Source organism: Alligator mississippiensis, chromosome 3, assembly GCF_030867095.1.
Source record: "Alligator mississippiensis isolate rAllMis1 chromosome 3, rAllMis1, whole genome shotgun sequence".
Classification (NCBI taxonomy): domain Eukaryota; kingdom Metazoa; phylum Chordata; order Crocodylia; family Alligatoridae; genus Alligator; species Alligator mississippiensis.
In genome coordinates this window covers 76919852-76945469 of record NC_081826.1, presented here as the reverse complement: position 1 = coordinate 76945469, position 25618 = coordinate 76919852, and the positions used below count along the sequence as shown (strand labels likewise).

The 25618-nt window shown below is 40.4% G+C and overlaps 1 long non-coding RNA gene across 1 annotated transcript in view; it reads left to right on the top strand.

Moving 5' to 3' along the window:
- Positions 1 to 24574: 24574 nt before the first annotated feature.
- The window catches only part of LOC132249085 (uncharacterized), a 58792-nt gene continuing 57748 nt past the window's right edge, over positions 24575 to 25618 (top strand). Inside the window, exon 1 of the long non-coding RNA XR_009460477.1 lies at positions 24575 to 24739. This is a non-coding gene — a long non-coding RNA (uncharacterized LOC132249085). The remainder of the gene's footprint in view (positions 24740 to 25618) is intronic.

Here is a 25618-nt window from a genome sequence, read left to right as displayed (position 1 = left end):
TATCATGGAAAAAAGGGGTTGGCCAATTTAGCCTATCAAAACAATGGGTGATAAGGGATAGGATTGCTGTCCAAATATATTGGGGAAGTAAATTCTATGGAGATAAACGAGCTACTTAAGTTAAAGGGCTATAATCACACAAGAGTAATTGTGATGTGAACTGGCCATGAATGAATACATTTAAGCTAGAAACTGAACTAACGGTTTGCCATCATCCGAGCAGCAAGCTCTGGAACAATAGGGATAATGGGGGCAAGAAACCATACCAGCTTTAAGATGCATCTTGATAAGCTTAGGAAAAGGATTATATATTATTATAGCCTGCAAATAGCAGTAAGCTGGATTTAGTGGTCTGGGAGATCCATTCCACTGGTGTATATATGCATATGTGTATTTTCAATTAAAAAAGACTGATCCTTTCACACTTGGGCTCCTAAAACATTTAATCCATAATTAGATTGTAAATAAGTATCTTGCATCCCTTTCCTCCTCTGTCCTATCAAGACGGTAAATTCTTTCTGCTCTTTCTGAAATCTAAAGTTTCAGATACACAGGACTTGTAAAATGGATGACTCCAGTGTCTAAATATGATTTTAGTTGTCTATCTTTGCACACCCAAGTTTGAAAACCTGTTGTTTATTTAGATGTTGAAATGTAGCCAGTGTTTTGTTATTTTTGCTGCAGCAGTAGTGTAATAATAGGTTAGTAAGCAGGACAGAAGCCCTGGATGCTGCAGAGGGTTGGGGGGGAGGGGGATTAAGATGGGACCTTCACCTGGAAGCCCCATGTCCCTCTTTCCCACTGCATCCTGCATCTTCCCAACAGAGGCTTTAGCTTTGACTGCAGCCTTACGGTTGACTGCTGATGAGGGATACGTCATCTCTCTTTTTGCTTAAAATTGATGTTTAAATGGCTGTTCAACTGAAAAGAGGAGGTGACATCTCCCCCAGCAGCAGCAAACATCCAGCTCGTGTTCCTGTATCTTGCATCACTGTCACTCAGGGAAAGTACTGGGCAGTTATACCTCTGTATTCCAGTATATGACTTAAATTTCAGGGCTAACCCTTTCTGACTGTTTTGTCAGCCCCATTAACTGTTCATGGTTCTGTAAACATGTATTCCCTTCCTGCCAAGTAATGGTGGAAGATATGGTTTATTTAAAAATGGAATGAGAAGTAGCTTTGCTTGTTGAGTGGTGCATGTGGGTGGGATTTATATATGTACTGAATAATTCCTAATACTTTAATGTTCATTTTGTAAGTGGCCCCATTATTCTGATCTTTTTTTTTCCTGCCATCTTCTGGGAGAAGTTCTATATGGGGCATTTCTTCTTCCATCAGCTGTTCTGCCTCTGAACACAGCAAAGAGGAAGAACACTTATTTGAGAAAACCTTCCTAAGACTCTTTATTTGGGGGTGGGAGGAAGAGGTCAGATCCTCAGTGTAAATTTACATTGCTCTGTTACAAGAATCACAACAGTATCAAAGTGTTCTCTTCCTCTCTTTGAAATCTCTAGACAGAGTTACCAATTCTACCATGTCTTACACTTTGCCTGGAATGTCCCATGCAAGTTTCTTTTCAGTTGCTTGTAACTTCATTAAACTTAGTCATGCAGGTTGAGAATTCCCATGTTTTGATATCTGACAGTGGGATTAACCTTAGTACTAGAGATGTATCCTGGCATTGTCTTTATGGGAACAGGCAAAATTTGGCTGAGACCTCAAAAACCCCATCTTGTACGTGGTAAAGGGAGATTCATTAGTTTGGGAGCAGAGGCTGCAAACGCATCAACTTTATGCTGCAGTAAACATTTTTATGGTGGCTTAAAAGCTGAGTGGACAAACATCATAGCCCTTTGTTGTGCCACAAGCTCTTTATGTTTTTTGGTTCCTATAAATGTAGGAACAATTTGTGCCATCTTTTTGCCACTGAGTCTTTCCACTTATAGTGGCAGACTGTGGGCTGCTGGTGGTAGCCTATACCTCTTGCTTCCCCAAGAAGAAACTCCCCTGGCCTCAGGGGCCTGATCCTGGGGGAAAAGGGCCCCAGGAGCTCCACCCTGGCTTGGGGTGCACACCTGCAAAGCACAAAGGGGGGGACTCCTAGAGGAGTTCCCCTTTGTACTTGCACATGGTCCCTGACCCAACCATATGAAAGGCACTCTAGCTCCTTTGCTTGCTGCTGCCTCCATATCGGTGTGCCACATACAAACAGAGGAGGGAATCCCTGTGGGAGTTACCCCCTCCATGCAATGGGGGAGTTGCCTACTGGGGGTATAACAGACACATGCCCCAAGTGAGGGTGAGACACCAAGTGCCTTTACCCTTAGGATTGGGTCCCTGGAGCCCTGGGAGGTCCAGGGAACCAACTCTGGGGGATGACAGCCTGAGTGATGTCTGGTAGACATCCATAAAGTGGATCAGCTGTGTGGCAATGTTATCGTGACACAGATGTTCACACTCCGAAGAGGATGCCTGTTTGCAGCCTAAATCTCAAAAGATTTCATCTGTACAAAGCATGCTGTAGTTCAAGGATTCAAAGGGAGCAGAACTCCCTTGAATTGTTGCACTGATTGCCCCAAGCAGGAGATTAAATGTAAATTCATTATTCCCTCCCCCTTGCTACTGTTCTGGCAGCATAATGGCATAAAGGGATAAAAGGGATTCCTTTATGGAGAGTGAGACTACAATGGAGAGGGAGACTACAATGGAGAGGGATAAGAATTCAACCCAAGTTGAAAGGATGCTAGATAAAACTAGACAGAAAAGATGGTAAAAGAAGCTGAATACCACATTTGTGATTTGGAGTCTATCCTTGCCTGTGCCATAGAAGGCACGTGTGATGCCTGGCAGCATGTTATAGGTGTTCCTTCATTCTCCAGGTGCAGAAATTCTAAGCTTTCACAGCTGCAGCTGAAGTCGATGGGAGCTGTGCTTTGAATGCACAGAGTACTAGACAGTGCTAAGTACTCTAAAAAAAAAAATCAGGACCTAGATTTCAGAATTAATTCTTCAAGCCCAAAGCATCACAGGTATTTTGATGATTACTTTCCATTAAAATTAACAGGAGCAAGTGCCTAAATATCTTCAGAGAATCTCATCCTGTGTGTCAGATCCCATCTGAAAAATGGGGATAAATTATACTGCCCAGAAGTTGTGTCAAGATCATAGCCTGCTTTGTGAAGCACTTTGATATGACAGTGATCAGTGCCTCAGAAAAGCCCATGAGGAAATTAGTTCCGTCTTCAGGCCATAGTTTGAATGCCATGCACAAAATAGGGCATAAGGTCTCCCATTGAAAAAATAAGCCACTATTCAATATTATTTTTCTCCTTATTAACTGAGTGCTGTCCATCCTTTCCATTGAACCAAGCAGGCATCTTCTAAAAAGGTAGTGTGGGATCATACTAAGACTGCTTCCTTAATGCTTAGGAACAGGGCAGCCAAATTAAGGCTGCAGAAATGCAAGTGCATAATTTCATAACCTGAGTATTCTCTGAACATAGGTTGGATTGTAAATTACCTGGGATGGTGAAATGCTACAAATCTGGTTAAATATGCACACTTGGATCAAGGTATTCTTGCTCTTATAATTGCTTTTTCACTCCTAATTAAAGGAAGAGGAGGGACTTTGGTCTGTTACAGGCCACCTCCTATTGTAGTAATGCTAGTCACTAAAGAACTATAATTGGAAATGAATGTTCTACAAATTCTCTGATATTTGTTTATGGAATTATATATTTTAAAATATGTATTTATTTTAAATATCTGAAATATGGCAGATTTTCTGAATGTTTTGGTGAAATTTATCTTGGGTTAATTCTGAACTAAACAGGATTAGAATCAGTCTGATTAATGACTGTTTCATGATCAGTAAATTAAGATGTTTTAAAATAATGAAAACCAATACAGTTTATTGAAGATTAAAAGATGCATCTTATTACTCCAAAATAACTTCAGGTCATTTCTGAGGTGTTTAGCTATGTTAGGCTGAAATCAGGCAGAAGTTAGGACAGGAGGAACCATAGGTTGCCTATATATGTGCTCATTGGCATTCTAATTAGAACGCGTCAGAGCAGGATCGATTAATTGAGTCTGCTCCATGTTCTAATTAGAATGCTGGAGTGTTGCTGGAGTGTCACATGTATTAAGCCCCTGTGCATTTTTAAATGGCAATGCAGCACTTTAAGTAAACCTTGTCAAATGAGGTTTAGGTAAAGCATCCCACAGACATTTTTAAACATGTGAGGGCTTCATATACATGACACTGTGGCATTTTAATTAGAGCAGCTGCCCAGGAACCACTCTAATTAACACCCCCACCTCTGAGCACATGTATAGGCAGTGATAGTGACTAACTAGTTAAGTCTTCCTTTAACTAATTTCAGTATTAATTAATCTCATTTAGATTCTCTACAAAACAGTCAATTAATTTATTCATAGCTAAAAAGTTTGTCTTAAACTTTGTTTTTGGTAACTGCATCCTTGTACTACACATGATGAACTAGATAAAGTACTTTCCCGCCCCCCCCCCCCCCCCCAAGATTAGATCAAATCATAATGTACTTTTAACCTTGAGTAAGGGTAAGCATTTGCAAAAATCAGGACACAATTTGACATTCCCTGAGAGCTTCAATCTCTGTCGAGAAATGAAATTAAAATTTCTAGGTACTCTAATGACCATATGGCTATTCCCATTGAGAGTTATGAGAATTTCTGTATGTGTAGCACTCTGCATATAAAAGACCCATTTCTGGATACATAATATGGGGTTAGAATCTTTGATTTAGGCACGCATTTTTGAACACTTCTGCTTAAATTTTCATAGTCCAACCCTGAAGAAAAAGTAAAATCTTTCCCTAGATCAGAAATGAAGGTAAAACAAAACTCTCATGACCATTCTTTTATATTGGCCTGTAACTTATGCAAAATTAAGCATGAAACAAAGTTTTAAAATTGGGTTATACATATTTAATGCAAGCAAAGAGTTTGTTCACCTCCAGACCGAGGCATTCTGCCAACACATATCTAATCAGATATATTTTCGGGGTTAGAAGCTGCATGAATGAATTTTTTCTTTGATGTAAGCAAGAAGAGAATGCTGACTCATAACAAATACTGCTGTTCCTAACTGAATTCTTTGCTTGGAGTCTGAAAACCAGAAATAGCAGCTATTAAATATACATAAAAATTTGGTACTGTCACCAACACATGAGGATGTTCACATAACACTGCTTGTAAGTTACATTGATTCCTGATTCTTCAGACAGTCTAAGATTCTAGAATGCTTACAGCAAAATCTTATTGTGCCTGGCTAGATGTTTAATTTCCTATTTTATTTCCCACCATGTAGTGGACTTCCTTGTAGCCTGATACGTGAGTAACCCGTGGGTCATACTTTGCTTTGCTCCTGGGAAAGAGAAAACTACCAACCTTTTAGGCTTCCTGTTTAGTAAGCTTTAGGGCTGTGCAGTCTTTGGTGTCTGATTTGATGGCCAAATCTCTGAATCCAAATTGAATCGGGGAATCCTTTAATCTTTCTGAATCTAATCAGAACCCTCTGAATTCATTTTGGAGAGATTTGGTAATTCAGACATAGACACAGATCTAAATGTTTTTTTCTACATACCTCTTGGTAGCAGGTGGCTTGTGAATGCTGAGATGCTGGGACACAAGGAGTGTCCCACAGGAGTGCGGGAGGCTCCCCAGTGCACTCAACAGCAGACCCGGAAGTGGACTAGAAGCACTTCTGGTCCACTTCTGGGTCTGCTGGAGAGCGCACAGGGCGGGGCCCCCACAGTCCCTGGCTCAGCGACTGGCGCCTCCTGGGCCTGGGGGGGCAACTGGGGTCCCCCTGTGGGCAATTAATGAGCTGGGGGAGCCCCCCTTTGCACTTCCTGGTGGACTTGGAAGTGGACCGGAGGTACTTCTGGTCCACTTCCAAGTTCACTGTTGAGCACGTGGAGGGCCCCCCCACGCTCCTGTGAGATGCTCCATCTGCCCCAGCATCGCAGCATGAGCCGCACTGGTACCTCGAAGTATGTAGAAAAAACATTTAAAACTGTGTCTATGTTCGAATCACTGATTCTCTGAATCGGCATTGAATCTTCAGATTTGGATTCCACTGAATTGAATCAGGGACAGTGATCCGAATCAATGAATCGATCATTGTCCCTGATTTGGCTGAATCTGAATCCAAATCAAATAGGGCCCACTTTGCACACCCCTAGTAAGCATGCATGTAATATTTTCAGCTCCCCCTTGTCTGTAAGACTCAGGAGAAGAGAGACTTCTAGGATGTGAAATAGCTTGTTACAGACCTTTATCTTTTTTTTCCTCTGCATATTATCACAAAGAATAAACTCATCTGATTTGGCATAAATACTAGACTTTTATTTAATTGCTCAAAGTGACTGAGATCTGAACACCCTGTGGGCCACATCAGGGTGAACAATGACCTTTCCTCACCCCCTCTGACTACACACTTACTTTCCCCAACCCCTGTGTCAAGTCTCTGCTCACCTAATACCCAATCTTGTGAGTTCCCTCAATGCAGAGCTCTTTCCCAAACTCACCTGCAACATCTTGATGGAATAACCAATTAAAGGAGGGATTCAGTGGTGTGATCTGAATGCCTCAGCTGGGGTTACTCAAGGGTTGGATGCGGTCAACTTGGGTCTTTGCCTCCCCTATACCCCATCCACTTCCCATTCATGTGCATTGATACTTATAGCCAACTGAAACTGCTTCCACGCTCTGGACCTGTTCATCCATTACTACCCAGAATTTGATGATTAGATTATCTGGTGGGCTTTTTCTCAGCATCCTGTGGTGTACTTGGCATCCTTCCCATCACCTGACTTTAGTCTACTCTGAGGGTCTCACATCCTGTTTCATACCTTCCCTGGAGGCATCCTTCCTAGTTGACCCACTGGTCCTAACACACTGACCATTGTAAAAACAAACAAACAAACAAACAAACAAATAGCAAATAAAGCAAAAACAATAAAGCAAATAAGAAGGGGCTGGCTATAAAAATGTCTTGGCCAGCTCCCTGTAGCTAGACACCTACTCTGCCTCCCTGCTAGGAAGACTCTGAGGGAACTACCCCTGAGATAGGGAGCCAGGTAGGAGCTCCCTGAGTCTTCCTTCTGTTAAATCCAATGGGGACCTAGAGTGCCTGGTGTCTGCTACCAGCCTTGGCATCCTGAGGCTTCCCCCCACCCCCCAGGCTCAGCCTGCCTGGTGCTGGGTCTCTCCTCCTTCCCTGCAAAACTGTTCATGACTTTGACATTTCCCGAGGCAGCACCTGCAGCTGATATCATCAGCTGGGCACTGCTGAGCTTGTTTGAGAGACAGCTTGAAAAGCAGTGTGGAGACGCCACGTGTTGCACCAGGTCTGGCTTCCTCCGCCTCTCCAGTGAGTAATCCCTTTTCCCCAGAGCTCCCTACCTACACCCCTCAGTGTTGGGCATGGCTCCCCTGATTCCTGATTTGTGTGCGGTCCTTGCCACCACACCCTGTATCTTGTGTCCAACACCCCAGGTTTACATTTAGCTCCCCAAGATATGATGGACCACACTTTCCTGACCCCTAAATTGGAGGGATAAAAAGCAGGTGGAGGGAGGGGAACCTGGAGCCCTTGGCTGCTATTGTGGCTAGAACAATGGAATGGGGCAGTAGCCAGGAAGGAGCCCAGGAGCTACAATTAAATCAGATATGGACTGCATGTGGCCTACAGACCACCAATTGAACAGCCCTACTACAGAAAGTAAAAACCGAGATGTCTCTAAGAACAGGAACCATAAATGGATTGTATTACTAACCTGGGTTCACTAATACCTTCAAGGAACAAATATCTGCATCACTATAGGGGGAGGATGTTAGTGTTACACTTCTGTTACATTCCTCTATAATGTTACTTCTGCTTTTTATACATAGTAAGTTCTGCTTTATAAAAGGTTGGACACTGGATCCTTTTTCCTGTATGATATGGGTATCATGTCTCACAGGTGGAACAGAAAGGATCTTCCTTTGGCCATGTGGAATCTCTAAACCTTCCCAACTACCTATATGGTCAGAAAGCAATAGGCCTTAAGAAACCATCATCACCTTGAGGTTTCAATATAATTAATTGGAAATGGCTCTACATAGCAAAACCAGGCTTATAACAGATTATTTAAGTTGTAGTTATCCTTTGTGAATCAGAGTGGTTTTTTTTTGTTCTTAGTTAAAATAACACGCTTTTATAAAGTGCTTCTTTCTTACAATAAATGTGTCCTATCTCATTAAGATTGCTAATGAGATCTTTGAGCTGTCCATGCAGTCAGGTGCAAACAGGGGTCATATTTCTGTGCTTTACCCTCATTTGGAGAGGAAAATGATACTAAGTTTAGAGGAAGACTGCCTGTGCAGCTTTCCCTTGCCCCCATCCCCCTTGTTCACCTACACAGGAGCCATCCACAGACTAGCAGTCAATATCCTATCCTTTGGAAGCAGTCTTGGTAGTATCACCTTCTCATATATTGCATCCTATATAATAAGCTGAAACAATTATAATTGTATTATAGTTAAATCACTTTTTCTTTCTTTGACTCTAGTAGAATGTTTAAAATCCATGTATCTAATTCTACCTTCCCTTAGCTTCCAATATTGAATCAAAATAATAGATTCTGGTTATCTGAAAAGTTAATTACTAATTTTGCCAGTTTATTTGAGAAACTTTAACGGTCTTGTACTTTCAAGAAATGACTTACAGCTTTTTTTAATAGCTCTTAGTGCATTCCCTTTTATGTATAAAATCAGTCCAACATTTCTGCTATGAGTCCCACTATCTCATTACAGTTCCAACAACACCCTCCCCTTTTAAGTTGCATGAGTTCCAGAGAGGATACTAACTTCAATTTCATTTTCATAGACATTACATTTTTTTTTACTGTTTCTTTAAAAGCAGTTCCATTGATCAGAACAGGTCTTCCTACCTTGCCTATGACCTGATGAGGTCAGTTAAATTAACCTGTAACAAATATGACTTCTGTGATTTCTTCAGCAAATGTATCATGAGTATAATCAGTTTTGCATGTGTGTGTGTTTGCACATGTGCACACACATGTTTAAAAATACCCAATCAAACGTGCATGTGCTCACACATACATTTGCTCTTATACGTAAACATACCTTTAAAACGTTGGAGCCAAGTAAAATATGGCTTCTGATTCAAAACATATTGCATTATTTTTATAAAATATTTCCACAAATACTTTAAATTCTAACCTCAATCCTAGTCAGCACATGGACGTTTTGGTTCCTCCCTTCTGGATTCATTGGTACTTCTCCTTTACTTACACTATCCAGGCAAGACACCAAAATGGTCATGTGAATAGCACACACACTAACCACATTGCAGAAATATTGCCCATGTTTCCCCAACTGCTTAACTCCTAGATGAATACTTCCTTTAATACTAACAGCTAACTGAAAAAAACAGTAGCACATTTCAGTGAAGGCTGAATCATTTTAGGTGTTAGTTCCACCCATCATTTTTATGCTGTAAATTTTTTCTAATTAAAATTTTCTTTCTTTGCCATTTCCTTTTAGCTCCTTAAATCCTTCTAAGCCCTGAAGTAGAACATCTGTGGTGTTGTAATTTATGACAAACACCAGTAGTTTTTTAATGGAGATGGTTTTCACAGCTCTGTGCAAGCTATCAATCCATTTCAGATATCATCATCTGAAAAGGATTTATGATTAGTTATTTTTATACACAATTGTTGGCATGAGGAAAATGTGTGTATTCACTTCTCTTTCTGCTACCAATTTGAAGAGATGACATGGGGTGTGATCTTTACTACTGTTATGGTTGTCTTCTAATCTGTGCTCTTTATATTAAATTGATAGGCTACCTTACGAGTCTACTGCTGTAAAATAGCACATCAACACCTTTCTCTCTTGTTAATTAATCTGTACCAATGCCTGAAGATAAAATAGCACTGAATAAAGATCCTGAAGGAGATGATTTTTCAACTCTCCTATTGTGGCCATGTTTTAATTAAATAAGATAGAAATGAGATGGTCAGTAATTGGAAACTCTTACCTGTCATTGTATTATGAGCAAGCTCTGGGGGAAAAAAAAAGAAAAATGCCAAAGGCAGATGTAGTCAAGACTTTGCAACAGCAGCCAAAGGCCAAATATGAAAGCACCATTTTGCACTTTTTTACAAGATTGAATTTTATTGTATTCTTGAAAGTGTCTGGATTAAATTGCAACCATTGAGAGGAAATGGGTCTATTTTCACACAATTCTGCTTTTACTTTAAAGCCACGTGACACGTGTGATTTCAGATGAATTTTGTGTCCCTATTACTGTCATCATGAAAGTTTGCAAAATAGTTTCAGGGGCACAAACCTGAAATTGGATATAGAGTATGAAAACATTTTCAAGAAGAAACAGTATTTCCATTTGTTGTACAGTAAACATGTAGCTGAAATCTTATGCAAGCTAAAATATTATTGCAGAAATTAAGAATACTTGTTTCTCTTTGCTCCATGGTATGAAGGCTCAGGAAATTGCTGTTCTGTTTTGTCTCGGGGGGAAAAGTGGATTCTTCTGTAGTGCAACATTTTTTTTTTTTTTTACAGTATATGCTCCGGTCCTGGAACCAAGTTGGCCACAAAGAACAGAGAATCAATTTCCCTTGAAAACACCAGTATCCCAATTCTCAAGGTGTAACTCTGCCTCAGAAATTTTCTTTAGGTACAGGTTAAGTGCAGAAACCCCCCCCCAAACAACTCATTTTTTGCCACATTTCCAATCTTCCTTAATGACTGCAGCAGAAGCCCTGTGATGCGATACTATTTTCTTCTAAGACTAAAAGCTTACTTACAAAAAAAAGCTTATGGAATTATGCATAACTAATATCTGGTGATCTCAGCTGTAAGCAGAAGATACTAGCACTGTGCAAAGCTTCAGTCCCTGATTTGATTTGGCGGAGATTCAGTCCAATTCAGTTGCTGAATCTGCAAATTCGAATTGAACCTGAGAACCCTTTAATCTCTCTGAATCTAATTGGAAGCCTCCAAATGAATTCAGAGAGATTTGGTGATTTGGACATAGATTAACTTTAAATGTTTTTTATATATACCTCTAGGTAGCAGGCAACTCATGAATGCTGTGATGCTGGGGCGCATGGAGTGCCCCACAGAAGTGCAGGGGGCTCCCCAGCATGCTCAGCAGCAGACCCAGAAATGGACCAGAAACACTTTTGCTCTTCGGCAGACCTGGAAGTGGACCATGCAGGTCCCCCCCCCCCCCACCCAATGCCCCTCTGGCTTGGTGACTGGTGCCTCCTGTGTGTAGGGGGGCACCCGGAGTCCCCCCATTGCTGATAGCCAAGCTGGGAGGGTATGGGGGAAGGGCGGCACGTCCCCCAGAGGACCCAGAAGTGGACAGGAAGTACTTCCAGTCAACTACCGGGTTCGCTACCAAGTATGTGGGGGGGGGGCATCACCACAGTTTTGTGGAATGCTCCATTCGCCCCATCATTGCAGCATTCACGAGCTGCACCTGGTACCTTGCGGTATGTAGAAAAAACATTTGAAACTGTGTCTATGTCTGAATCATTGATTCTCTGAATCAATATCAAATCTTCAGATTCGGTTCGGCCAAATCGCATTGGGGACGGTGATCCGAATCAATGAATCGAAACATTGTCCCTGATTCGAGCTGAATCCAAATCCAAATTGAATAGGGCTCGTTTTGCACGCTCCTGGAAGATACCATGAAGGAGCTGTCTCTCCCCCAAAACTGGTATGAAATGTCACAAAGAAAACTATTAACCTATGAAAGAAACACAGTAAAGATTTGCAATAATACATAATATTAGTGCTCCTAATGCATCTTTTAGATGCTATTCTGAACAGTTCATTGTTTCTGATTTTCTTTTCCACCTGTTCTTTAGTTAGTAGTGAAAGCTTTGTCAGGAAATGTTTTGAAGTGTCACATGATAAGATACTTATCTGTGTTCATAGATGAATATTTGCTGTGCCTGATGGGAATCTAAAAAAGGAAAGACTTTAAAAAGAATATTAGGCTAACTCCTTTCTTAGTTATTAGTAAGATAAATACTTCTGAATTCTTCCCTACTCTGCTTTCTCTGGTACATGGCCATGGTGGTAGGAGTTTGGTCATGGGTGACTAGTGCCTCTTGAGTCAGGGGGGCATGTGCCCCCCCTGACACCAGTCAGCAACCAGGGGGAGATCCCCGGTGGCCAATCCCACTAAATGGGGGTGCAGATCCCCCAGCAGCTGATCCCACTGGCCGGGGGGGGAGTCCCCCCATGGCTGATATCAGTCACCAAAAAGCTTTTGCTGATGGTCCCGCTTCCAGGCTGGTGCTCATAGGGGGCGGGCACTGTTGTTCCTACCTGCCCCCCTGCCCGCTGACTGAACAGGGAGTGCAGTCTGACAGAGGGTGCACCGGCACTCTCAGGGGGTGCATGTGCAACCCTGTGCACCCCCTACACATTGCCACTGAGTTTGGTGACCATGTAAATTACTGAAATATTCTGGCAGATTTTTTTTCTCTATTCCCCCCTCCCCCCTAACCCCCAGCTGTTTCACCAGAAATCTAACCTTGTCTTCCAAGAAACCACTACTGAACAATTTAGCTGCCTTGGGTTCAATTTTTTTTTTTTTTTTATATCCAAAGCCATTGGTAGTCATTAGAATGAATAGACACAACATTACTCTACCCTGAGGAAGAAGATAAAAGGAAAAAAAAGAGGTAACTTTTAGCATCAGAAAATCTACTCAGGACTTCCTACTTCCTACCGTGAGAACAAGGACTTAGCTCTGGCTTAATAAAACTATTACTCATCTTTGCTTTCAAATGGTGGCCCCATCTGAAAAGCTCTTATGCAAAATTGATATGCTTGAAAGATACTACTTCACTTAGGAGCCAGATCAAAAAAAGTGGAGCTCTGCCAGTCTTACTCTATTCTGCTATGTGAACTAGAAATCAATAAAAAGTGAGCCTAGATTCCTATGTAGGAATTCTGGAAGCCTATAAAAAAAGAGACTGACTGTCTCTTCTTAGTACTAATCTGACTTTTAAATAGCCTTCTTGAAATTCTGTTTGTTGTGTGTTTGTCACTTCCTTTTCCTACACTTCATCCTTCTGATTGCTTTGAAGATATTGCCTATTGTAATTCTCCTCATGACACTTGGTCTTTTATAATTTTTCCCCCTTTCTTTTGTACCCCCTACTCCCTCTTTCCCCCCTCCCCTTTATAGAGGAATAGTGGCATTTCCACCTTGGCTTAAAAATATAAATTGGCATGGGTGTAGCTTATGCTCTCTCTCTCTCTCTCTCTCTCTCTCTCACAGTCAGTCAATTTATCAATTTCTCAGTAGTCAGAGGACAACAACTCTATCCTCTAAGTATCCTAACCTAGCTTTAATGCCACTTAATTCTTTTTCCAAGTGAAAATATAGAGCCTTAAAGTGAAGTGTAAGCAGTATCTATAAAGACTTATTTGAGTTTCTCCTCCTCCTCCATCTTCTTGTCCACTTCCCTGAAGGATATAAAATAATTTATCCATTTCTAAGGAAGGAAAATTGGAAGTTGAGATTCCCCTTAGAAATGTGACAGGCATCTTGGTAAAAAGATTAAGGATTAAAAAGTGAAATTGGACAAGAAAGGGGATCGGAGGGTGGAAAACAGCCTTATTTTCCATCTACTAATAAAAAGGGGCATTGAATTAGCTTTTTAGCTGTTTTTAGAAGATACTATTTTGTTATGATATATTTCTAAGCTATATGTAGCCTTAACTGAGAGAGATCCCCAAGTTTTTATTATAATTTGCTTATTCTTTTTTTCATACCAATGTAGCAATATGTTCCCATTTTACAAGATTTTGCCACATAGTCTGAAATTGCATTATGATTTTGTGATTAATATTGTTGGGCTATGGTGGCCAGTTGCTGCTAAATGACTTGGTGTGTTCTGTTCCATCTGTGCATTTGCCCAACATTCTCTGTGAAGAAAATTGAATATTATTTGGCTTCATGTCTTATTTGGGGGTGGAGTGGAGATTGTTTTTTTCTCTCAGCATAATGCTTCTGCTACACTAAAACTACAGCAGGTGAAATGTGAAATTAAATTAGGAAACCTAGCCACCCAGAGACAAGACAACAAACAATCATTATTTTGTTCTTTTGTTGTGTTGGATTCTATATATAGTTTTAGATAACCTGTTTGATTTGTGAAATCTCTTATGACACTTGACCATACACACTCTTCCACCCCAGAATTGTCTGCTTGTTTGCCTTGTTTCACCTGCCATAGTTTATATTATCACAGCACCTCAGAGGTCTACAGGGGATCAATGAGAGCCACTTCCATGCAGCAAACCCTGGTAATGTCTCGGCCAAGAGCTCCCAAACTAACAACAACACCAAAGTGCACAAAGATAAAGATACAGACACTGGTTTTGTCATACAAAAGAAGAGATCTAGCTAAAGGCTCTATTGTGCTAAGAGTTTGATGAAGAAAAAGGTTTTCTGCCCCAATATTATTTACCTGTAAATGCTTGGCAGATTTACAATTTAAATATATATCTCTGAAAATTAGCAGAAGTTACAAGTACTTTCTAGGCTGAGTCTACATAGATTAATAGTTTTAATACAGTTTTAATGTCCATAATTAACTATGAAGTGTTAATAAGAATATTGTGGGAGACTGTCAGAAGCCTTGCTAAAGTCAAGGCATATCACATCCACTCTTCTCTCCCCATTTGAGGAGCCTGTCACCTTATCATAGAAGGAAATTGGGTTGGTCAGACATAACCTTGCTCTTGGTGAATCCTTGCTGGCTGTTCCTGATCACCTTGTTCTGCTCTAGGTGCTTCACAATAGATTTCTTGAGGACCTGCTCCATGATCTTTCCAGGTATTAAGGTTAGCCCAACTGGCTTGTAATTTCCCACATCCATATTCCCTTTCTTAAAGACGGCACTATGTTTACCCTTTTCCAGTAGTCTAGAACTTCACCTGACCTCCATGAGCTCTCAAACAGGATAGCTAGTAGATCCAAAATTACCTCAGCCAATTCCTTCAGTGCCCTAGGGTGTTATCCTGCCTGGCCCTGATGATTTGAAAGATTCTAGCTTCTCTAAGTAATCCCTAACCTGTTCTGCCATTATTCTAGGCTGTTTGTCTTCTTCCCCATCTTTGTTGTCAATTGCACTCATCATTTGGTAAATATAATTAAGCCCCTTCAAACAATACGTTCATTCTCGTTAATCCTAAAATGAGGGTAAGTTCTCTACTTTTAAACTATTCATACAACTTCTTTGGCAGATCTACAGGTAGAGGAACAGTATACTGTCCTATAGCACCCCGCCAGCCGTAACACTGTTTCTACAGTATAATAAGAATTTATTCCTAATAGTCTCTCAGTACTATAGCATAAAAGCTTTCTTGATAAGGTCTCATGCTCTCGTACACTCTTCCATCTATGTGAAATGGCAAAATAACATAAAGCTTATCTTTTAGAAATAATTTCTAGAAATGTGGTCCTTTAAAATAGATTACATGAAGCAAAAATGCAGAATAGGAATGATAGATTCCTGTGATTGAACAGACCAACAAAGAGGAATGCACAGACACTTGGGGGCAGGAGGCATTATTCAGTTCTACAGGAAGAAGGCAGTAGCAGATTATCTTCTTAACCAGGGGTTGTAAAGATTGTTCTAAATTTTAAACCGTATACTAAATATACCAAAAGACAAAATTCAAATGGAATCTGAAGTGGGGAGGGTATTGTGCCATCAGGCCTTCATGACAAACTCTGGTTAAAAACAGATTAGAAGGGTTTCTATTTATTTTGTTTAGCATTAAACTAATTTTTTTACTAAATTAACTTTTATTCAGAATGTGTTTGATTTCCATTAAAATATTTGTTAAAAAATATAATCTGTATCAAAGTTTTCCTCTAGATTAAAGTCAAAATCTTCTATGGAAAGTTTTGACAAAACTATTTAATTTTCCTCTCAGAGAACCCATTTTCTGAGAAAATCCATTGTACATAAATTACTGAAAACAATGTGCTTTCATATTCTGCTGCATGTTATAAGGTCCAGATGTGGTCACTGTCTCCATCAGATTACATTCAGTGTTGAAACAAGACATGCGAGACACACACAATAGAGGAAGACAAAGGTTGGATAAGGATAATGATCATAATATCTGACTGCTATATGTAGGCTATTTATTTCACAGCAGAGTCCAGGCAAGATGTGATGGATATTATTTTAATTTTTGTTTGTATTGTAAATAATGTAGAATCATTGTTTTTAAATTAACATAGGCAAAATTTAGGGACTCACTATGACTCACTTGCAAGACATGTATATTGAGTATCTAGACAAAATGATCAGATGCAGAAGGTACAGGCTAGATTCAGGGCATGAATACAGGAATCCCATTAAGAACATAGCAGAGGTATATAGGATGAATAAGAAAAGGTCAGATCCTCTAGCATGATCTTTAACCTGTAACCAGAATGTTGCAAGATTATGAATACCAATTACTTTAGTCAGCTGAACTATTGAAAATTTTGGAAATAGGTTTTGACTGAAAATGTAGAAGAGTAAAACAAAAATAAAATCCTTCAATTGTTTTAGTTCAAAACAACATTCTGAAACTACTAACTTTCTAATTTCAAGTTAAGCATATAAAACCGAAAAGAAGGGCTGTTTTTGCCAATATGCTGAAATATCAGTTACAAACTCAATAATGAGCCTTTGAACACAGATTTCACTTTATCTGTGGTCTCTAATTGGTGTTCCAGTCTCTATCCACTTGCCAAATTTAAGAGCAGGGATAACAAACTATGAAACTGGTGGTGTTTATTATTTAGCTAGTTTTACAGTTTCCCTAATGGGAATGGATGAACATAAGAGCAGGAAAATCTATTCTACCCTCAATACATGTGAATAACTCCTATTATGTTGAATGAGAGTTACGCATATATTGAGGAAAGACTACACCCCTCAGGGTAGTCGGTGGTCCTAAATCAGTGGAGTAGGGAAGTTAAGCTTCTCATTTGAAGGCACTTATTTGAATTGCTGGTAATAAAAACAAGTCTGTCATTTTCTTAAAGCTTTTTGTGAATTGTTGCATTGTGAGTCACAGTTTTATTCTTTCAACAATGAATTTTTACAACTTCAATCTGTAGCTTCAATGAAGGAAATGATTTCTATTTTGACTTCGTATCTAAATTCCAGTATTGTGTGGAGGGAGGCAGGGGGAAGGAAGGAGGGAGCCATGGGTGGTTTAGCAATATCTATCTTATCTATATTATTCTTATACCCACCAATGTCATTTTCCATATTTGAGTGGACTGTTTTGTAGGTAACGGAAGGAAGAAGGGGGTTGTAATCTGCTTCCAGAATATTTTTAAATTTATTTTCAAGTTATCCCTAAACAATTTATTTAAACACTTTTATTAATGCTGGTAATATTGTATTGGTACATGTCTATAGAAATGTTATTAGTTTATTCTCCTGTTTTGGTTCGGGGGGGGGGGGGGGTTGGTTTAAAATTTTTTTTGGATAACAGTCTTCTTTACAGATGATTTATGAGCCACATTGCTGAAGAAATATTTGCTTTCTCTCCTGAATATTTTCTTGCTCAAAAGTAACTCAAGCTGTTTTTAGTTGAATGCATTCAGTTAGTCCATAACCTGGAAAACTTCACCAATTCTGTATTATATGCAAGATGCAGCACAACAGGAGGTAAATGATGTGGGTAGTTTTAAGTTACCAAGGCTTCTTCTGGATACTAGGCTGCGTTAAAGAATATTGCCAGCACCTGTGTAATTCGGAGCATTCCCTGAGGGATTTTTATTCTACGATTGCTTCTCCACATCTGTCATTGTGCTACTTCACAAGCCAAATAGAAGAACTGCTGAGTGTTCTTCCCCCTTCCTTTTCAATACCAGATACTATTGCAGAGTTCCCCGCATTTGGGACTTCTGTCCTCTATTGAGGATATTCTCTAGAGCCTATTTACATTCCTGTTTATGCCTTTACACTCTGAAGTAAGGCCTTGGTTGGGATAGAACCTGACCTTATCCTATCAATTCTGGTAGCCAATGCAGAAAGCTGCTCTTGCAAGATTTCTAGACTAGTTTTGCAGCGGTTAGAAGTTTGAATTAAAATATTAGATTTTAGATTATTATATAACACATTGCAGCCTGGACTATGACAGCAATAGTTCATCGAAGATGTTTGAAACTAGATTTTATGATGCTTTTGCAAAGGCATTAGTGATCCTTACTTTCGTTTTTCCTGTTTGATGGTTAACAAGCTGACTGTCAATCAACTAGTGACTTCTTCACTTCTGAGACTCCTGTATCCAGATGCATATGATCTAGCCTTTTTAAGGTAGACTACAGTAACTTTATTGTCATGATTCAAATAAATACCATAGAAACATTGCAAGATGCCTTTCTTTTGATTGTTTCCTGCTAGTAATTCCTTTTAGTGTTAGGAATGTATGTATGTATAAGTAATATAAATAGGAAACAAAGATCCATTTTTGTTGTTGTTTACTACCTCAAAATCAGTTTTATTTTGAGTATTTCTCCTAAATTAACTTTTGTGGAATAGATGGTCAACAGCTGTGGAATTTCTATCCTTGGAAACTTTTCATGACTAGCCTGAACAGACACTTGGATGGGATGGTTTAGTCAGGGATGATCCTGCCTTGAGCAGGGGCCTGGATTAAATGACCTTGAGAGCTTCCTTCTAGCCATAGTTTTGTATGATCCTAAGGAAAATTACATTTGGGCTGGGGAAGGAACTCCTAAAAAAGAGGAGGAACATATCTTCAGCATGTTCCTTCTAGACTCTGGAGAAAGAAGACCAGAAACACAGTTTGAGCTATAAACTTTATAGTGCTTAGTTTGAACAGGATTAAACATGCACTGGTTTGGCCTCCCAATTAATTTTTTCAATACAAAGATGGTCTTTGAATGGAACACCTGAGTTTTGCCAGTGAGATGTCATGCTCTTATCAATATGCCCAAGTTGAATAATGCCATGTGATAGACAAAGGAGAAAAAAGTATTAATAACCAGGGATCCTGGTTTTCTCTGATTAAAAAAAATAAATAAATCACAAATTCTCTGATAAAACCCCCAAAATCTGTTATTAAAATTAAAAGACCCTGCAGTCCTCCAGCCCTGCTGATGCACCTCACACCACCATCCCTAGCCCTGCTGGTGCCCCATCACTGCCCCCACAACAGACCCCCTACCCTACCATGCCTCTTGCCCCCCACCCACGGCTCCTGCTCCCCTGCCCTGCTGGAGGGGGCCCCCAGCTCTAAGTGCTATGGGTCCAGGAACCTATGTCTGCAGCTCCCTGCCCCCAACAGCAAGCAGTTGCGCAGAAGCAGCATGGAGCCAGCTCCCCCACTGCTGCTATCTGCTCAGGCAGGGCTGGAGCTGGCTTCTGGCTCCCTCCCAGCGATGACCTACAACCCCCCAGCCCTGTCAGAGGGGCACACAGACCCCTGCAAGCCCCACTTACCACACAGGCTCCAGGAGCAAGGAGTGAGGCTGAGCTGAGCCCAGTTGTGGCTGACTGAGAGATTCAGGCCCTGCTCTTCCCCTCTCCCTCCCTCTCTCTCTCCCCCTCCAGGCAGGGCTTGGGGTTTCCCACCTTTTTTGCAAAGAGCTCTTGCAGGCTAGAGCTCAACCAGCCTGCAGAGCTCTTTGCAAAAGCGGGGAATCTGCAGGTTTGTCTGCTAAAAGAGGAAATTAAGTTGGAGAATATGGAGATTGACTATGGAATAACCTTGTGGGTAAAGAGCTAGCTTAAGGGGAGATGAAAAGAGGTAGATTTGAGAGGTGAGGGTATTAGTGACTTGTATAGATTAATAACAAGAATATTTCAGCTATAAGCTGGCAGCTGTGGTTTACCATATGTCTGGGTTTTCCTGGATATGTCTTCTTTTTTGGCTGCATCCGGGTGGGTTTTTAAAATAAGAGTAGATGTCTGGGTTTTTTGCTCTTCCTCTGCTCTCCCAAGCTGGGTGCTTCAGGCTGGGAGCAGTGGGCAAGGTTATTAGCTGTCAGGGGGTCACATGCTCCCCATGTGGACCCTGGTAAGCCAAGTAAAGAGACACTGTGTGTATGCATATGTGCACATGAGTGCATGCATGAGCAATGTGGGAGCTGCTTGGAAAGCAAGGCGGGGAGAGGCAGGAATCTGCAGGTCAAGAGTGAGGGGCACTTGGGTGTCCAGGGGCTTAAGAGTTAGGGGTAGAGGCAGGGCATGGGCATATCACTGCCCTCCCCCCACAATTATGCTCCTCTCCCCACCAGGTGTCCTCTTTTTTGACGCTGTAAATATGGTAACCCTACTAGCAGCTTACATTTGAAAGCAACTGAGCAAAAAGATGTGGATGATCTAGTTGATCATGGAATGACTGAATTTCCTGTCTGATGTAGCCAAAATCCTAACAAACATCAGGACATGTATTGCCAGTAGAAAAGCCCTGTAACTTTTTACAAGGTCTTGGGAGACCTCATCTGAAGTACTAGAACAGAGTTGGATTCCAGACTGGAACAGATGTCAGAGATGACCAGGGAAATGAAGAGCCTTTAGTACATAGGCAGAAAAGGTTCTTTGGGTAAATCTGCTATCTTTTAATTGACCAACTCAGATAGTTGGAAAAAGTCTTCTTTGCTAGCTTTCAGGAACCTTTAGTCAGGCAGAGGAAGCATCTGCAGTTGGTTTGTATTCTTCCTGGATGAAATAGTAAAACCACCAGAAGCCAGTACATATGCAAGAAATCTAGTCAGTTCAAATGTAAATTGATGTAGTTAATTTTGGGGGGGGGAGACAGGCTGCAGGGGGGTGGGGGGGGGAGGGAATGAATGGCTGTAGTCAATGGATGAGAGATGGAAGGGGAGGGAATAAATATAGCTGGTAAAAAGTAGAGAGCTTACCTGAGGAGTCGGACGTTAGTCAGGTTATAATGTGTTATAAATCAAAGGTCTGTATTTAGTCCATGAGTTTTTGTGTCCAGTAGATTGATGAAGTGACGTTTGTAGGCTTGTCTGTGAGAGGTGTTTTGTAAATTCCCTTTGAGGATTAGAACCCAGAGATTTAACATCTGACTCCCCAAGTAACCTCTCCACTTTACCAGCTATATTTAATCCCCCCTCCCCCCAATCCATTGACTACAGCTACATTCATTCTCCCCCTCTGCCCACCTGTCTCTCACCTATTGACTATGTCAATTTACATTTTAACTGACTGGCTTTCTTTCATATGTACTGGCCTCTGGCTATTGTACTACTCCATACAAGAAGAGCACAGAGCAACTGCAGATGCTTCCTTTGCCTGATGAAGGTTATTTGTACCTGAAAGCTTGCCAAGAAGAATTTTTCCAACTATTTGAGAGTTGGTCTAATAAAATATTTCAGATATACCTAAAGAATTTTGTCTGCTTATGTTCTCAAATATTCATTATTTGGAATACATTAATCAGATTCTGTGGTTGGTCACCGAGTCGTATAACAAATCATTTCGATTTTAACTCTTATGAACAGAAACAATTCCTTAAACAAAATCAGTGGAACCTAACTTCCCAGTTAATCTTCTGCCAATATTGCCATTTAACATAGTGGTTCTTTCCTCTCCCTGGTGTTTACTTCCAGGTATATGTATTGCTATATAGAGTGTTCATACATCTTCCCTCCCCCAGTTTTTTCCTGAGCTAAAACAAGCCAAGTGTTTCTATTTGGCTTCTGCCCCTAGACCAACATGGCAACAACCTATACCCCTGAATATTTGAATAAGCACTGGCTAGAAATAAGTACTTAGAACATCTGGGCATATTTAGCGAATTATAGAACATCTACAAATAAATCAGCAAAATCATTATTTGTGACTGAAAGCTTGTCTGACATCTCTTGCAACTACATGGTAAGTACAGTAAAAGATACCACCAAAAACTCCCTGCTTCTTTCTTCAATAGCATTGTAGAAACCTTTCCTTTTTTCCCTACCCTTCCCAAGTCCTTTCATTTTTTTACATGCAGTTATAATAATTCCTTTTATCATTAGGAGCAAAATCAGGCCTTCTACTCCTAAATCCTCTTCATTTAGTCTGGGCTACTTATAGCTGTTGTGGCCAAGTTGTAGAAAGCTGTCTTCCACTAGTAATTCTCTAAGACCCTTGATACAGAATACATTCTTAAGCAGCAGTTATCCTTTGCTACACTCAAAGGATGATAGTAGCACAAGAACCTGCACAAGGGTCATGTTTAATGAACTTACACTTGCTATTTAGCATACAGACAGCTGAACCCCTATTAGCCTTCTAAGACTACATGTGCTTTTGCTTGCTTCTACTCCTATTCTGGGGACTCCTTGCTATCTGTGCCTGAAAAGCAAGACAGAATATAGATCCTTTAGATTCATAATCTGAATCTTACTACCTTTCCTTAATAACATCATATCTTATTGGGTGATAAGATTTTAGATGGTCACAGTGCCTTAGTCAGCCAGCTCTGACATAGGGTTCTGCTACACAAAGAAAGAAATGCCACACCTAATTTGATAAACTGATTATTGAAAAGACAATTAAAACCTGATCTACCATAGGGATCATAATTTTAATTCTAGTTGTAAGTAGACATGCTCCATGAATCATGGGAAGGTAATTTTAAATCTTAAGGAAGGAAGACAGATTTCTTCTTCGTGGTTTTAATTGGTGGTTGTGTTTTTATATCAACACTGATGGCTAATTGAATGCATGTTAAGTTGTGATCCATTTCCTTTTTGATATATGCAGAGATTAGTTTATTTTGTGTTTAAAAATTCTGCAATACCTGCTGTAACCTAGCATTTATAACCTAGCTATTTTATTTTCCCAAAATGCCTGCATTTGAAAACTGATAAATTTATATCCTTCCTTTTCCCAAAATTTCTCTGTTCTTTATTTTATTACTCCATTGAATAAAGCAAAGAGGCTCTAAGGAGTAGATGAGGGAGCACAGAGGGAGCGCTGTTGTAAATTATGGCCTTGATTTGTGAATTGTGATTTTCAATTAAAAAATACCATATTATTTTAAGAAGTTTGTAGTATGACTTTTTCCCCTTGTGGAGCATCTCAGTTGAACTTTAAGTAATATAATTAATTGTAATTAAATTAATTTAAGTAATATAATCTCCACACATCTCTTCAGAAACTCCCAGGTTACATGTGGCATGCAGTTAGAAGCTGTCATATATCTCTAATCTCAATCTAAAAGTGAATGGCTACTGTGCCATAAATATTAGATTCAAAAAAGGCTATGTTGATTTTAATGGTAGCCTGACTGCAGAAACACTGATGCAAGGTCAGGCTTTCAAAGAAGGCTGCTCAAAATTATTTTAAATGCTGTGATTCTTTAATTCCTTTACACATTTAGCAGGTGTAAGCTATTTTATGGATCATCCTGAAACCAGTAAGTAACTCAAAATATATTGTCTGAAATTCTTGGCTGGTGTAACTTAGCTTCATTGGACCTGTTCCAAATAGGACCAGTTTACAATCTAGCCTGCTGTTAAAGCATTGTGAGCCAGATTGCCTAGTCTAATTATATAGTCTCTTTGTGCCTCTTGGACAGTATGAAGCAGTTGTGATCCAGCTATCAATCATCAGCAGAGAAGGAATTGTTGGTGCTTCCTGGACTTGCTGCCTGCCACCCTTACTGTCAAAAGGAGCATGGTGGAGCTTTGCTCTGTTTCTGTGGAGGACCTGATACAAAAGTCTTTAAAAACCCTATACCAAAAAGGCAACCTAAAGCTACCCAGAAACACTTCTAAATGATATAGAGGTCAGCCTTTAGAATCAAGAAGGTAGATCAAGTGTCCAGGTTTTCCTAATCAGCCTCCCATGCTGGGTGTATATATGATACACAGAAAAATCTATCACTTCCTTCCATTTTAATAGCTCCTGTAGAATCCAGGTACTTTGTAGGGTTAGTTTCCTTATCTCCTGAAATAATGAGGGTTTCCAGTATCTGAGGGTTAACAGAGCAGGAGCTGACAGCTGTACAATGCCACTGAGATGCTCTAGCTTATCAGAGAAATACTACCCTTTGAAGTCAAAGCCACAGCAACCAGCTGAGCTGTTCATTTTTAATTTGGCACCCCATTGCAAATTAAGTGAACCATCCAGAACTGAATGATCTGGGTTCTACTGTGGTGATCTCTTTCTGTGACTTTGCACCCTTTCCATATTAAAATGTCCTTTCAGGTTTGGAAATGCCTTAGTTCTGAAGCTTTTAGAGGAAAAATATTTACTGACAAGAAATATAAATAATTCAAACAACTATTTCCATTAAAAGAAATCATAAGTATGGGTATTGTTCATTTACTCTTAAAAATGTAATAATAAAACAAATATTGGTCTTGCCATTGACTTCAGTGGGGCTAGGAAGGGTGTAAAGGAAAACATGCAAACAAAATTAGTTAATGGAAGGATTGGATCAATTAGCCACCAGGTAACAAGCCACCTGCCTAAGGGGCCTCAGCTGGCTTAGGCAATCTTCCTAGAATGAAGCAAAACTCACTGAGTGGCTGGAAATAAAGTGGCAGGAAGAAAAATTGAGGGGTGGAGGATATGGAGAGGTGATGGTTGTGGGGAGAGTGAGGATTCTTCCAAGAAGACTTTGAGGTAAGGTCTAGCCTATACCTGGCTGTGGTGGGTGTTTGTTCTGGGTTGTTTTATGTTATTTTCTCAGTTCCAATCTCTGGGTAATCTGTATCGCAGAAACTTGTGTTCCTGGGCCCAAAGAGGGACTGTTTCTGGGACCAAGTTATAAGCATGTTTATTTTGGATTACTTCCATCTTCAGCTGAGTCACATGGAGTAGAAGAACCCTGAGCATTGGGGCCTGGGCTGCTGAACCCAGAGAGAGTGAGAGTGAGTGAGTTTCTGTGTTGCTGGGATTAAAGGAGTAGGGTATAGGGTTCAAGCACTGACCTTGTGTCTAGGGGAACTAGACTAGTGCAGACCCTGCTACAGGGTCCTTCTAAGCTTCTGGTATGCCTGAACTCCTGATCCAATTCAGATCAAGATTTCCCTTTGTAGATGTACCTCTTAGACAATATCTGTGCAGAGAGAAAACTCAAAGCACTGCTTGCTTTCTAGATATACCTTTAGGCTAAGTACAAACATTCAAAAAGCCTGACCCTGAATTGATTCTATTTTTGCAGATTGACCCCGCAAGCATAAATTGAACTGGCAAGCAAGTGAACATACATTCACTCTTGATTCCAGAAATGCAGCTTCATGCCTGTAGTAGCTCAGGCTAGAAGCTGGTGGGGACACTGGAGCATGCCCTCTCTTCTCTTCCACAGAAACAGATAGAAGCTGAACTGACGGAGGGGGTGTGGGCAGGCCTGAGTGTGATTGAGGAGGGTCTAAACCCCGACCCTGGTCTTCAGGGACCCCAGCCAAGGTGTGCCTGAAAAGTGAGGTGGGAAGCAGTCCTTGCCAGGTTTTGTGGGAGGGAAAGGACAGTGGCCAGACCCCAGCCAAATGCAGGCCCCCT